The sequence below is a fragment of the Mytilus galloprovincialis genome, chromosome 1 (genome assembly GCF_965363235.1).
Source record: "Mytilus galloprovincialis chromosome 1, xbMytGall1.hap1.1, whole genome shotgun sequence".
Classification (NCBI taxonomy): Eukaryota; Metazoa; Mollusca; class Bivalvia; order Mytilida; family Mytilidae; genus Mytilus; species Mytilus galloprovincialis.
In genome coordinates this window covers 1,470,557-1,487,121 of record NC_134838.1, presented here as the reverse complement: position 1 = coordinate 1,487,121, position 16,565 = coordinate 1,470,557, and the positions used below count along the sequence as shown (strand labels likewise).

Below are 16,565 nucleotides of genomic sequence, written 5' to 3'. Positions count from 1 at the left end.
CGATGGTGGCTAGATGGGCACAGGACGTTTGCACTTTTTTACCTATAAAACGATAGGACATTTGGCCCAAGACCACAATTAATGACCCCACTTTTCGTTGTTCACGAATATAGTTCCCTTTAATTAAAGTGTATTTCTTCTTAAATTTTTTTCTTTCCTTTTCTCAAACATTTCTTAGCTTTTATAAGGTGGAAATGAAAGAAGAGAGGTGAAATAAATTTTTAGATGTTTAATTTTAACTGATTTTGATATGGAAAGAGTGATTAGGTCAGGTGCAAAAAGGTGATATTTACAGTTTTCGGAACATCTCTTGACTTGTCCATAGGGGTATGGATGTGTATTGGCTAAATTTGTAAGTTGTACATGTGCAATGTTTCTGAAACTTGGACATATTTTTGGACTTGTACTGTACATTACACACACAAAAGATCTGCCAAAAAGAATAGGTCAATTTTTTTTAATGAGACAAAACATTATAAAGAACTAATAGAGGAATTAATTGTGGTCTCGGGCCTAAGAGGCTGATTCCCAAAATCTTGAAAATAAAGAATTGACCAACTTTATTGGCAGAAAGTCACTTCAAATGATAAATACTAGTTGATTATTGTATTTTTAACTTATATATATCATGATTCTGGGATAATGGGCACTTTGGGGGTATTTTTGGCCATTTTGATGCACTGAAAAACCTTTGACCCCTGTTTCAGCCCTTTCTGTCAATTCTGTTGGACCCCTTTTTATTTTTAGAATATATTACTACTCTTATGTCTTTCTAAAACAATATCTTCAAAATGGATGCATTTTTACAAAAATATAGACAAAAACTGAATGATAGCTCTGCACCTGGCTATAATGGGCAGTGTCAAATTTGGACAGGTTTATGTACACCTAATGGCAAATATGGGGTTATAAATTGTAAATTTCCAGATGCCAGAGGGTGGAGACAAATGCATGTGCACAGGCTTGCCTACATGGTGCATCATCAGAATATTTTTATTGATAAATCTTATGATGTTTCGCACCTGTGCCACAATTCTAAATGTATTACTGTCGGGCATCTGTCGTTGGAACCTCATGGCTTCAACAACAGCCGACAGTCATGCGTTTCAACCTGTTCCTGCTTGGGCCACCCAGAACCCCTCCCTCCCTGTAGAGTGGAGTTGAAAATGGATAATAATAATTTGGGTAAAATATTAATTGAGTACATTTATTTTTATAACTATCCAAGGGAAGGGCTTGCAAAAAAATTGAAATGAGGGAGAAAAAGAAAAGAAATTTCAAGACTGATGTACAACAAATTCAGATTCTTTTTTTAATATTTGTGTGGCCCTTAAAAGGACCTTTTATGATTCTGTTTGCTGTTGGTCTTTAGGTGGATCAGCTGGTATCTCAGTCAGCAGCAGGTCTTGGATTGAGCTTCGGTTTACAGTAGCTGTCATGGTCCTGGAAATGTAAGGCAGGTTGTGGATCTAATTGGTCTTTGCAGTAATAATCGTGCTTTTTATTCATTTCCCTCCATGTTTTGTGCTCGGCTAACTTTTCTGCACTCTGCTGTAATCTCCTTTCTTGAACTGCTGGTCTCAGTTCATAATCCTGACTGTATTTGAAGTTGGTGTCCATTTTCTTCAGGTAAAGTTGACTTCTAGTTGAAAGGTCTACTCCTAAATTCTTACATTTCAGTTGGGTTGAAGTTCCTGGCATATTGTTATTTCGATGCACTCCTGAGGCAAGTCGTCCTTCCATATTTTTGGAGTAAATTACATTTTTTGGCAAATTTACACTCATTGCTCTGTGAACTCCTTCATTTTTATTTGTATTATCATACAGTTTCATACTTTCAACAGCTTCTTTTGTTAGTTTCATTTTCAGGATTTCTTGTAGTAAAAATTTGTCTGTTTTATCCATTTGCAGGGCAGTGATTTGGTATGTGGACAAGTAATGGGAACGACTCCACCAGTTAAGTGCAGCATCACCTTTGCAGACAATGGAATGTTCCTGACACAGGGTGCAGTCACCATCATAGCAGCGAAGAGTTGCATCTAGAACTTTTGGTAAGTCTTTACTCATATCGTGAATGTTTTTGTCGTACTTTTCCATCAGTTTATTAATTATCATGGAGCATCTGCACTTAATATCTTTGCTAAACACTGTCTTTAGTTGTCTATTTTCTTCTTTTGTTTTACCATGGAACATTCCCGCACTGTATTGAGCACGATTAGAGGCCCTGAATTGAGACTGCCCCAAATGTACTGGATCTGCTAGTCTTTCTACCTCCCACATTGGTTCCAGAGCTTTAATAGCATCTTCAATACCTCTAGCTGAACGTCCATCTCCATCTGTGGTCACATACCGTACAAGAAATTTCTGTAGTCCTAGCTGGTTCCCCATCTCTTTTCCCAGCTCATACTCTGACAGGGCAGCAGCTCTGTATAAATTTGAAGTACATTCTTCATGACCAGGACATTCTATTGGAAAGCCTTTCCCTCTAAGCCAAGCCCCTCTCCAGCACATCTTGTTCTGCACAACTGCAGCTACAATAAACTTTCTGTCTGTCATTGTTTCAATACCAAGTGCGAATGCTTGAGTGGCATTCTGACCCGGCTTCTTTTTACTAACAATTGTATTGCTGTTGTATCTAGCATCCACAGTTATGTTGATTTCATTTTCTGGTACACCTCTCTTTCTGTTCTCTTCTTTTACTAGTTCAAGTTTCTGTGCCATGTCTGTTTTGTTGAGATTGACCATTTCAGCTGCTACTCTGTTAGATGTGCGTTGCATACTGCTTCGACATGGTGGTGGTGTGTCAACTCCTGCAAGTAGTTGCTGCACCGTGGTATTACCAATTGGGCAATCCTGCAAAGCAGATGCAAGGGCTACATTTGGTTGTCCTGGGTTGGGTCCTGGTTTGCCATTAGCTATTTCTTTATACATCTTCATTCTGTCTCCAATAAAACCACAGGTTTTGCATTTCAGGGTATACTGCCAGCAAGTTCCCCACTTTTTCTGTTCATGATAGTCCACATTCATCCTAGGACAGGATGGTGACTCCATTTTATGTTTATCATAAGTAGTGTTGATCAAGCTGGTTGTCAGTTCACTGTCTATCAATCTCATACCAGAATGTAATGCGTTGTTTTCTTCTATTTTCAGGTTAGCATTCGCTTGCGGTCGAAGAGTACAGATGTGACCAGTAGCCTTTTCACAGTCAGGAGATTGTAAAGTTTGCCGCACGTAGGAAGTACTTGCACTAGCTGAATCAGGGATCTGTATTGGCGTCCGGCTTCTGCTTCTACCACTTGTGCCTACAGGGAACCATCCAGGATTTCTTGGAGAGTTGTCTTTCTTTGACCTCTTCTTGCCTTTGCTATATGGGGTATAACCTTTAGTGAACATTTTAAAAATTTAACTGGATCCGTAATATCACAACTTGGACTGATAGCATAAACTTTGGACATCCTTATATTTATAATCAAGCACTGTATGATATCTGCTTTGATGTACATGTTTTCTTTTGATGCAGTCTGTGACATGGATTTCAAGAGACCACCTTCAGAGGCAACTTTGAATTAACAGAGTTTTCTTAGCAGTATCCAACTAAGCCAATTAATGTACTATTAGGGGTCCAGATAAAGATTGTTTTATCCAAATCTATTGAAATAGGTTACTTAATCATTTATTAAGAGATTAATTGAACAAAGAAGCATATTTATTTTTTTTATTAATGTTTTAGATAATTTATTTCTCAAAATTCAGGATAATTTTTAATAACTGTTTTTTTTTTACAGAAATCTGTTAGAAAATTAAATTCTTTTTATCTATAAGGATAAACAAAACAGAAAACTTCACTAAAAAGTTTATTTTAGAGGAATATTTCAAGGAATAAAGAAATTACACAAGTTTGAAATTGTCTTTACATGTAATCTGACCTGATGTTACACTTGAATATTGGTACCTCAGGTAAATAGGCCAAGTACCTGTGAACTATGACTAATTAGTGTTTATGTTATATTTTACTTATTACAGATAAGATAAGCAATTTTTTAAGATAAGTTTTGAATGTAAATTTTCTTTTTAAATATTTTAAATGGATTTTTTTATATCTAGTGTTGGTATGTTAGCTAAATTTAAAAAAAAATTAAAAAAAAAATTAATTTCAATTGAAAAAACATATTTTTTTATAAATTTTCTTTCAGATTCTAGAAATATAACCATTTAGCTACTATAGACATTTTACTTTTTTAAGATATCATGTTTAACAAGAAAGTTATTAAACTTTTACTTTTCCTAGTAGTTTCATGTTTTTATAATTTCAAGCCAGAAAATACCTACAATTATCAACCTGAGGGTAGTGTTATTAAAACTATCAGAACTGCCATAAAACTTGTCGGATTGATTTGATATTTGGTATGCTAGTTGGATATAGAATAAACTTAATGCGTGCCATTTTTTGGGGCATTATATTGAAGAAAAAGGGTCTAATAGGCCCAAGACCACAATTAATGACCCCACTTTTCGTTGTTCACGAATATAGTTCCCTTTAATTAAAGTGTATTTCTTCTTAAATTTTTTTCTTTCCTTTTCTCAAACATTTCTTAGCTTTTATAAGGTGGAAATGAAAGAAGAGAGGTGAAATAAATTTTTAGATGTTTAATTTTAACTGATTTTGATATGGAAAGAGTGATTAGGTCAGGTGCAAAAAGGTGATATTTACAGTTTTCGGAACATCTCTTGACTTGTCCATAGGGGTATGGATGTGTATTGGCTAAATTTGTAAGTTGTACATGTGCAATGTTTCTGAAACTTGGACATATTTTTGGACTTGTACTGTACATTACACACACAAAAGATCTGCCAAAAAGAATAGGTCAATTTTTTTTAATGAGACAAAACATTATAAAGAACTAATAGAGGAATTAATTGTGGTCTCGGGCCATTTGCGCTTCAAACACTATGGACATTTGCGCTTTAAGTTTTGATTCACCTGTATCAAAGTCATAAGAAACCTCAAATCCAAAAAAAATAATGCATATGTGTTTTTATAACTCAATGGATAGTTTTCATTATAAAACTTATGTACATATACTTTTTTCTGAAGAAAATTCTTTAATTTATTTATATTTAGAAGTTTACTCTATTTTAATTCCCCTGACATATTTCGTATGCAAAGTGACCTCAGTGACCCATCTCGTAAAAATCCGGTGATCACAATACGCATGGATGTCCTTAAAATAAACTTTTATCTGAATTTACATGTTAAACACGTGCTCCATTTCCATGCTTTTTTGTTGATTTTTTGTCGGTTATTGCCATTTGCGCTTTTTACCTATATTCGTCTTCCTGTAATTCTAATGAGACATTATTATTACATTACGTAAATAAAATCAACTTATATTTGTCATTTTAGATAGTTCACATTAACACAGTCTTAGACATGGAGTTTAAAATTATAGAGACTATTAAAGAAAAAAAAATGTATATGTCATGATAGATATTTTCTATCGTTTTGATCAAACCCATCAAAAGTGAAGACCTTTCATGTAGATGTACTGTGAAATTTTGTAATGCTAGAATTATAACGGATAATGGGGCTACTAATATTTTGAGTCAGAAAAAATAAAAATATTCATTCTCAATGTGATGACATAAAAATTGAGCGCCAGCAGTATGAGTAGATGTTCTCATTCTCTTTGAAGACTATCCCGAACAATCCTCAAAATCCGAAAATTTTCTTCAAGTCAATGATAGATATAACGTAATAATCATTTGTGAACTCCTTAAAATGATTTTTTTAACTTTTAGCCATAAAGAAAAATATGACTTTAATTCTGCCAGGTCAAAACTATCGGTCCAAAGACCTAATAAAAGAGGGGGAAGTCATAAAAACCAAATATTTCAAAAGCGCAAATGTCCTATGTAAAAAGCACAAATGTCTTTTTTTTTAAAAAATGTCCTATGTTTTGAAGCGCAAGTGTCCAAATAGAAAAGCGCAAACGTCCCGCGCCGGGCTAGATACATTTTCCTTATCTATTTTTAATTGGAAGAAACACACTATTGTAAATAGTACAGTCATTAAATTAACATGTAAGATAAAAATCAAAGTGAAAATGTTTATTGGCAATTTAATTTTATTATATCAGTAGTCAATTGATAACTAAAATATCAATATATTTTTTTTTATCACAAGATGATTGTTTAGCCTCTGTTAGATTCTAACATATTTTGCCAGGTAAAGACATACATTTTTTAACTAGGGACTAAGCCTACAACATTTGAAAATTAACATAAGCGCTATGTATATTTTAATAAATTTTTTGTGAGCTCGTCCAAAATTAATTTTAACTGCATAGGTTACTGGGCCTTTGCTTCCCCTTCTTATTAGAAATACACTATAATTTAGGATAGTAAAATAAATTACACAATTGACAACATTATCCCCCCTCCATCTAAGCTGTCATAAAATGCTACCCCAAACATTGTCCAACTTTGATAAATTATCAAATATGTCAAATGAAATAATATAAAATCATTGTGTTCTGCAATTTAAATATTGTTTTATAAATGATTTTTAAATTGATATTGACTTTTGGATATGTTAAGTTAATTTCACTCCATGACTCCACTCCAACACTCCACCACTCCAACACTCCACCACTCCACTCCAATACTCCACTCCACCCCACTCCACCTTTTAGTACATGCCAAATTCTTGGGCTTATTTCTTAGACTGTACAAAATAAATTACAATCTCTTAAACTACATGAATCAGTTGAGTGAAAATTAAATTGTTTAATGTTAAAAGTTGTAAATTAATCATTTAGAATTAAGAAAAAAAAGAAGCTCTCTCCTAATGCTGTATCATTTACTTGAGAATATCATCAGGATCATGTTCATGAAATTGTCTGTGAAAACGTCTGGCACCTAAGAATGATAATATGATAATGGAAGAATCTTAATTTATAGTTTGAACATAATCACGATTGACAGTGATTCATGATTAAAATAATCGCTTCAGTTGGTTTATATATCTTGTCAAGTACTATAACTAATTTTAAGGGCATTAATATCGCTGTAGAGTTAAATACCAGCAAAGTGGTGGTTCCTGGGATAATTAAGATAATGTTTACATAGTTTTAGAAAAACTTTGGGTATTATTTACTAACATTGATATCCTTTAGATAAGATGATCATTTATGACACATTAAAGCAGACGAATCTGAAATTCTGTGAATTAATAGAGTATATCAAATATTCTTGTTACAGAATTTTATTTTGTGGAATATCTATGCTAGGATTGCCAGGTGGGTAGTTCTCTACTGGTACCTCAAAACTGGGTGTATAGCTTTCTCAACCCAGACTCTCATCATACAGCCAGGAGCACTGGAAATTTCAACCAATCAAAACTGACTTTCATCACAGAGGTTCAAATTAGCAGTGCTTGAGACCTTCCACTGTTGCAATCTGACTGTCATTTACTTTGCGAACATGTGAATTTTTACATTTCATTAACAATATTAATTTCTAAGTTTGCTTAATTGGTGCATGCAAAAATCCTAATTTATATCTAATGGAAATTAAAATTTAAAACTACTTTACATTTTTATCAATTACTGGACATTTGGACAAGCATTATTGTCGAGCCCTGTGAATAGCTGCATGAATGCATTGGCAGATCCAGAAATTTTCAAAGGGGGATGGGTGGTCCAGACCCCTGACTGCCAGTGCCTAAGAGGAGACCCAGTCTAGTCATAATTCATTGATTCCCTTAATGATCAATCAGTAATTTTCCCTCTGGTCCCTTCTTAATCCACCTCAGAATTGACATACTATAAGAATAGTTGTTATTGCAGATGACCTGGTAACTAAGTTATTTTGCACTGAATTTCTTTGCAATTGTTATGTAAAGATTTTAGAAACAACAAAATGACAATTGTCCTTGGAACTTGTCTTAGAGGTTAATGAGGAAAACATCATGCAGGAATTTAAATCAATTGAAAAAGAAATTATGGCTCTTTCTTCTCTGACTTTATTTCATGTTTCAGGAACTTAATTTGCATTACTTCTTTTTATCTAGGTATTGTTTACTGTGACAACTCTACCTGAAAGGTGTGTTCAATTAGATGTCAGGTAAACACAGGTAGATTAAGTACAGATGATCCAGATTGATTCCACAGTAAGCACATAATTATTGATTAGAATTGCAAAGAGACTGGAAACATTGTATTGAAATAAATCAAAACATACATATGGATCAATCAAATAAATGGCTTCTTAAATTTGTAGTTTGTATCCAATATTTGAAACAACCACAAATACTGTTATGTTGATACAATGATCTCACATGTCAAAGAGGAAAACAATTTAAAAAAAAAACACTATTAACTAGTATACTAAAATTATTGAGATAATAATTGAGAATGTAAATAGGGAATATATCAAAGAGACAACAACCCACCAAAGAACAGATAACAGCCGAAGGCCACCAATGGATCTTCAAAGCAGAGAGAAAAAAATCATGCACCTGGAGGTGGTCCTCAGTTGTATACGTTATTATGTATATTGCTTCTGGATTAAAATGAATAATCATAAGTCAAATTTAAACTGACAACGCCATGGCAAAAAATAAAAAACAATTTAATTAGGACAAAAAATAATTTATACAAAACACAAAATTAAAGAATAGAGTGAGCAACAAAGGCAACCAAAAACAGTATGTTATATTGCTTCTGGATTGTAATGGACAATTCTAGGCTTAAAAATCTAAAAAGGGGTGGATGCATAAAACTGTCTTTGCTTCCACCTGAAGCTGCTATCAGAGGTGGATTTAGGGGGGCCCTTTTTGGGAAAAAAATTGGTTACTTATAAAGGGAATCACTGAAGCGTGACTGGAGTGGGCCCCGTCATAGGCAGTTAGTTGGCCCCCCACATATGAAAATTTCTGGATCTGCCACTGGCTATGTTAGTGTGTTGTAAAAGCAAAATATATACAATACATTTTAAAATTTCCATGGAATCAATTCTTTTCTCTCTCAATTCATTTTAGGTCCACTGAAGTACCAGATTAATGGAGGCTGAGACATGAGTTTACATTATTTACTGGAGGTAAATGTACCTTCATTACATTGTTTCAGTAATTCTCAGTGTGTTTTAGATTTGATTTTAATGACTTGTTGGTAAAGATCTATTGAATCTACTGCTGTGCATTCATTACTCAATTACGGAATCAAAATTTAAAATGTTGTTTTGATTTGATTTAAATTGCAGGTGTAAAGTGAAGCCAGCATCTGCGGAGATTTACAGATAAGATTTGTCAGTGGTTTCTACTTCATTTAAATATCAACATGGTGTATGATAAAGATTAGTACTATCAGCGTAGATGACTGTGACACAAGCTGGTTAAATCACGGTTTTTGAAGTTAATATACCAGAGGTTTAGTTTGGCACCAGAATGACAGGACTGATCAGCTGATTACAGGTATAATTCACCAGGTTTATACACTCGTTAGGGGGAACAAAAGGGTATCGCTTATTTCAAACTTTAAAAAAAGTCAATTGGAAGTTTTGGTATGTCTTTGAGATTGACCAACCAATGGGTATATTAGATTTACCCAAAATTCAGGTTAATTGCTTTTCCCAGACAACTTGTTTCATAGAATTGTACACATAAACATGTAAAAGGGAAGATAGACTGCTTTAGGTTAATTTTGATATTTTGGATACAGTCAGTGTTCAAAACAAGCAATACTATCATGTGAATAATGAAACATGGTTTAATGGAATAGTGGGTAGCTCCGTTCTAACTTCTAGTCAAGGTAATAATTATGTACATTAGCTATCCTATTGTTCTTCATGATTATATCTTAAAAAATTTGAACTCATTTGGAATCTGTTAATAGGGTGCTTTAAACTTTGCTTTATACTATCTTCCTCTCAGATCTTCTTTATGAACTATTTTTCACTTTAGTATATTCTTTATTCCTGTCATCTCATTCTGTAATTTTTCTTTCTTTTCTATTTCCTCATTTTCTTAGAACTTCTAAACATGTATTTCTTTATCTACATTCACAGTAATAAAATCTTCAGAATGCATCTCCTTTATAATAAAAAAGTATAAGTGTTTGCAGAAAGTAATGAAAGCCATTGTGATAATTAAAGACGAACTAATAGCTACAGTTTACCCCCTCTCTAATACCAAGAGGGCCTACTGCCAGATTGTGATTAGAGGAAACACACTAGTAACAAAATCATTACAGACGAAACGTTTGTTTATTTTCCGTCTAAATGTACATGAGAAATCCATTTTGTATCTGATTGGAATATTTTAATTGACATTTTTATACTTTTTTATTTTGGATTAGTATTGATTTGAGAGATTTCCTTTTATTTTATTGATCAGTGTAAGAATGAACTTATAACAGTAGTAATTGATTTGAGGAATTATTTTCTGAGAATTGAGAAGACTGCTGCACACACAGGTAATTTTCATTGTTTTTCAAATCTTTTTTGTATACTGTAAATTTAGAAAGCTTTGCATGTTATTATTATTATGGCAGTTGTTGAAGAATTGACAAAAACTGGGATTATTTATAATTAAACAGGAAATAATAAATGCTATCAAAAATTAAAAATGCAAGTTTGAATTTTTTGTGAAATCTGTCCTGTCTCAATTTTTGCAGAACAAAAGACCATATGCTCCAATAATTCAATAGTTATTTGCTAAATTCTAGATCTTCAGTTCCCAGTGACATTGCATCTAATATATTTTTTTTTAGCTCACCTTATGGTAGATCCAGGGGGTGGGGTGTTTGGGGGCGGGGTTCAGGTGGTTGGAACCCACCTTATTTTTTACGATCAATACTTTGAATGGGGGACATATAGTTAAAAGCCCCTTTATCCTAAGTTAGGAGCCCCTCACCCTGTCCCCTCCTTTTATAAATGGCTAGATCTTCCCCTGCGAAACAAGTGATTACAGATGGAATTAAAAAACAAGATTAATCCACCTGGACCTTTTTTCTCAATGCAATTATAATTTTTTGCTTTCAGAACTTGGGTCCAATCAGAGTAACTTTCAATTTTAAAGTGGCTTGGGTCAATCAAGGTAATAAATAGGACACTAGCTAGGTTTATATAAATCTTTGGTCTATCTCATTGCTTCAAGAGTAAAAACTAACCGCCACAAAATAACCCCAGATCGGCATTAAAACAACAATCAATCAATCAATCAAGAGTAGTTACAATTTCAAGACCTGGTCACTTGCTTGTCAGACTAGTCTTCTTGCAAAATGAAGATCTTTGACTTTAAGACAGAAATGTGTGTGAAAGTCTTGTGGGATATAATTGATATATAAAGAGGATTGTGTGAGAAGTGTAGCTTACATGCTTCAAGATATGGCACCATATGTCTTTATGCAACTGTGATGTATAATATTTTAATGTACTTATAGTTTCAAAGAATTTCTAAAGGAGTTTGACACATAATTTTTAAAATTGCTTTTTTGTGACTTCATTTGAAGATTTGAATTGTTTATTGACATTGCACAATTTTTTTGAAGATCTGCTTACTTTATGTGAATAGTATTACAGCTAAATGGTTAGAATGCATTTTCCCATGTCAGAGGAAAGTACTTGTATCAAATAGAATCTGCTAATTACTTCAGTCACATGTCTTATTAAAGTCAAGTATTTGAGTGTAGCCAAAGAGAGCCTAGCACAAATTTGGAATGGACTAACCATTGATATATATTAAAGAGGATTTTTTTCAGTCATTTCATTATTCTAACCCAATAGGCAGATCCAGGGGGTGGGGGTGGGGACCCCCTTTTGTGGGAAAAATTTGGTAGATTATAAAGGAAATAACTAATGCATGACTGGAGCCCCCCCCCCCCCCCCAGGCACCCCTAAGGTAGCATTCCACAGTTAGGTGTGTAGTTTTGCATTTTGGCCCCTGTGGATTTTTCAGATATAAGAGCTAGTTTGCAATAAAATTAATTTTTGGATAGCTGAGTATTAAAATAGCCTTCGTATTGGGTTTATATGAACATCAAGATCATATGATGTATGTAATATAGGGTGTTTTCTGTATGACAGTCCATATTTTATGTCAATACCGTACATTGGTCCGGCAATTATTGTAATGTTTTTTTCCAACTTTTGTCACACAATCTTTGTGATTAGATTTTAAGAAAAAATGAGGTGAAAGACACCCATTTTTTATTTGATCATTAGGAAGATTTATGAAAACAGTTTCTAAAAAGGTATCACTCAAAGGCATTGAAGTTCTAGTTTGATCCAAATTTTGGGGGGATATGTGACATGTTTACCCCCTTTTTGCAATATTTTATGGTAAATAAATGCAGAATGTTGCCATGGATACACAAACAAAAGAATTGTTTTTCCCCCTTTTAACTTTTGAAAATCAAATCTATGGAAGATACTGATTAAAATTGAGAAAGGAAATGGGGAATGTGTCAAAGCGACAACAACCCGACCATAGAGCAGACAACATACAGATAACATACATATACACATGTACAACACAAACAGTTAGGTTAATGTATTAGAAATCCAGGAATAGGAGGTGATAAACATTTTGTGGCTCATTTTTAATTTTATTTTCTAACTGTGGAGTGCTACCTTAGGTCAGTCAGTGGGGCCCCCCTCCTTACAAAAACTTCTGGATCTTCCACTGGAGCCTCTTTTTATGGACTTTTGATAAGTTATGCTCCTTACAGGAGTTAATGTTCCTACTGATGACCTACTTTTCCTACTATTATTATGTATTGTCTTGACACAACTAGTTTAATGTTCTTTTGAAATTTGATACCATTCCAAAAATATCTTTTAAGGAGTATGTCAACTCAAAATAATAAGCTTGTCCACAATTGTTGAGTTTCTTTAATAGCTCTGGTTTCCTGTAAAAGGACAATTAAACTGCTATAAATGGGAAAATAAGACTTTTAGACTATAATTTTTGTAAAATGTTATTTTAAAGCTGATATTGGAGCTCCTCTTGATGATAAGTGTGTTTGACATGTGTAGAAAAATATATTGAAAAAGTGAAAACAAATTAATATTTGAAACCAATATGTATAACTAATTTAAGGTTAAATTGTTTGGAGACCAAGTTCTTTCTTTGTAGTGTTTATTAGGAGTCAAATTGCCTGCTATTATAATGGGAAATTTACCAGAAAATAATTGATAAATTATGTATTTAATATCATAAACAGTACGTCCCACCAGGTTTTAAGTGTGAACACAGTCTTTGATATAGAAATAATTAAGAGTCATCTAACCTCCCATCATAACATGTAAAAAATTGTTTATAAGACAAAAACAAAATGTAAATATCTATTTTTTAATGTTTTAGCAAATTGCGTTTTGGCATGAAATGTTAATTGAATATGAAGGAAGTTCATGCTTAGTGGTAATGCATTTAAAATTATAAAAACGATAACGTCTTTCCTAACCTAGGGGATAGACCTTAATTAACTTAAAGCAGCTGAATTGAAAAGTTTAAAGCATAATTATTATGATGCATTAGTAATGCATCAAATTTAGTCAAATTTCAGATTTCGTCTAGGTAAAAAAAAAAGGGCATGTTTGAAAAATGTTTTTTTAGACTTGCAACTTTGTAATGATGGTATTTTTAGTGAAAATTATATTTTAAAAAAATTCAGTGATGTCATTAGGAATATAAAAAAGAAAATCTGGTATGATTGCCAAATAGACAACTCCCCACAGCAGACCAAAAGAGTCTCCTTAATGCAAATGTTATTTAGAAACTGACCAGTCCATTTAATTGTTACGATTCCCATGTTTGTAATAAAAGGAAGTTATAAGAATTGAGTGCACTGTTGGGAACAATATGGATAGTAATCAAGCTTACTGCAGTATATATGTATATAGATATGACTAATAAGTGCAATGATTTATTACTGTGCACTATAAAAGGATTGTCTGATGACCAACAAATTATGACCAATCTTTAATAGACCGTCTCTCTAAACAAGAATCATGCATTATTTAATTTTAAGATGAAAAACTTACCAAGTTTGCTTGGGGAATAATGGTGACCTGTAAGATTGAGTAACAATAGCCTGGCTGAGTTGCTACAAGTAACTGAAGTGTGTGATGCCCCTGATCACACAATGGACAAATTCTCTGAATGACAATGATGCTTTTGGTGACTTGACTTAGTTGGGTATCTGGAACTCTGAATATGAAACCCTGGTTTAACTAACACTTGCTGCACTGGAACACATGACAAAAAAATCAACAATTCAGCATGCCATACTTTTATTTTGAATGTACTGTGTTCAGTATAAAGTGCCCATCAAAATACAAAATTTCTCATTTAAAGTGCAGTTCTTTTACTGTGTGTACAGTCAAGTGTATGTAGGGGTGTTTTTGTACCATTGTAACCCTGCTTTCCAGTGGCGGATCCAGAACTTTTCCTAAGGGGGGGCCCGCTGACTGACCTAAGAGGGGGCCCGCTCCAGTCATGCTTCAATGATTCCCTATATAATCAACCAAATATTTCCCCCCCCCCCCCCCCGGATCCGCCTATGCTTTCCATTAGGGATATTCTTCTAATGAGTTATGAATTAGTTTTTATACAATTTTAAGCTTTCAAAACATAGATTAATAAAGTGAAATTATTTATTGAAAGTAGTTCTTTTAATTAACTCCATGCTGACAACAAAATGAGCTGTTTTAAATTGGTGAATTTGTGATTAATTTGTTGTTGGTTTTTAGCTCTGACAGAAAACATCTGTATATGATACAGGATTACTTCACAATAATCTTAACATTTCAATTCAGAAGATCTTTATTTTGTTGTACAGAAAAATAATTCAGCTGTCAGATACAGAATATTGTCTACTGTACTGGTAATTGCTGTGAAAATACATGGTCAACAATATTACAACTTTGGGTTTTAATAAGGTAAACAAGTTTCCTGTCTCTTAGCAGCAAAAATAAGGATCTTTAGGTTGATAAAATGATTTAAAATGGTTTTTTTTTGTTTTTTTTTTACATACAGTCTAAATAAGAAGACTTTAACAGTGCTTAACTAATTATCTGTCCATTTTGCCATATTGGTCCAACAGAAATTTTCCATGAAGTGTTTTTAAGATGTGGGAGCAAAATGCTTTTCTATTAAAAAGACGAAAGACTAAATCTTATCAAATGCAGGAATAACACATTGAATATATGAATTATTCTTTAAAATGAGGTTTGGGCTTCAAAGCATCAACTCAAATAAATTATATAACTTTATATGTTATAACTACTTGTACAAGTCTATTAAGAAACTTGAGTTTTATAGTATTTTGTTAGATTAGCACTCAATGGTTATATTTTGATGCATTGTAAAACCAGTCTTTGAAGCAGTTGCATTAGTGTGTTTCAATCTGTCATCATATGCAGATTTTATTTGTTAAGTAAGATAAAGAATTGTGCATTGATTTTAGCTTACGTTTTATGTTGATAAGACATCCCCTATATCTGGCTCTTAATCTGCCTAATCTGTAGATTATGGTTTGTACTGGGTGTATGTTTACTTTGATACTACACTCCTCCTGGATTAATGAGATGACCCCACTTAGATGTGCCAATGTTCCTGTTCATAATCTTTGGTAGAAACACAATGGCTCGCTTGTATTCTATCATAAGTATATTCAGATTACCACCCTACTTCATTTTATTTGCATATACATGTAATGTTCAGTAAAACAACATGTATTAACAAAAAGAAATCAACTTTAAATTACAATTGTCTTAGCTGTATAGTGTGGCTTCAAAACCATCTTAAAATAATGAGGGTAAGCTGGTATTTATTTATTTATTGATTTCAGCTGATTTAATTGAAAAACTTTAAACTGAGACTAGCCATTAATTGTTTGATGACATATAACTTCTTACTGGGAGTCTGGGTTGACAGACTAATAGCTTATGTAGACAGGAATACATATTTTGTAAGACTTGAAGGCAGTCTGATAGTTTATGTGGCTAATGATGGACAAGAATCATTTTGATGACAAACATCTACTTAATAAGACATAAAAGATACCATAGAAGTCTGTCTTTTCTTTAGGTGATAAATTACTTAGCCTTGGGAACACATGATGCTTCTGCTGGTAGTCTTCACCTTGGGAACACATGATGCTTCTACTGGTAGTCTTTACCTTGGGAACTCATGATGCCTCTACTGGTTTTCACCTTGGGAACACATGATGCCTTTGCTGGTAGTCTTTACCTTGGGAACACATGACGCCTTTGCTGGTAGTCTTGACCTTGGAAACACATGACGCCTTTGCTGGTAGTCTTGACCTTGGGAACACATGACGCCTTTGCTGGTAGTCTTGACCTTGGGAACACATGACACCTTTGCTGGTAGTCTTGACCTTGGGAACACATGATGCCTTTGCTGGTAGTCTTGACCTTGGGAACACATGACGCCTTTGCTGGTAGTCGACCTTGGGAACACATGACGCCTTTGCTGGTAGTCTTGACCTTGGGAACACATGACGCCTTTGCTGGTAGTCTTGACCTTGGGAACACATGATGCC

The 16,565-nt window shown here is 33.5% G+C and overlaps 1 protein-coding gene and 1 long non-coding RNA gene across 3 annotated transcripts in view; both read left to right on the top strand.

Moving 5' to 3' along the window:
• Positions 1-305: 305 nt before the first annotated feature.
• On the top strand, positions 306-3,812 carry LOC143062648 (uncharacterized). The gene is made up of 3 exons (XR_012974803.1): positions 306-352; positions 1,912-2,051; positions 3,151-3,812. It is a non-coding gene; the product is annotated as an uncharacterized LOC143062648 (long non-coding RNA).
• Positions 3,813-8,086: 4,274 nt separating this feature from the next.
• Positions 8,087-16,565, top strand: part of LOC143062655 (tyrosine-protein phosphatase Lar-like) — a 174,863-nt gene continuing 166,384 nt past the window's right edge. The window contains exons 1-2 of one of the 2 annotated variants that reach the window (XM_076234356.1): positions 8,087-8,170; positions 9,262-9,472. The gene's annotated coding sequence lies outside the window, so the exon portion shown is untranslated. The remainder of the gene's footprint in view (positions 8,171-9,261; positions 9,473-16,565) is intronic. The other variant, XM_076234435.1, reaches the window with a different exon arrangement.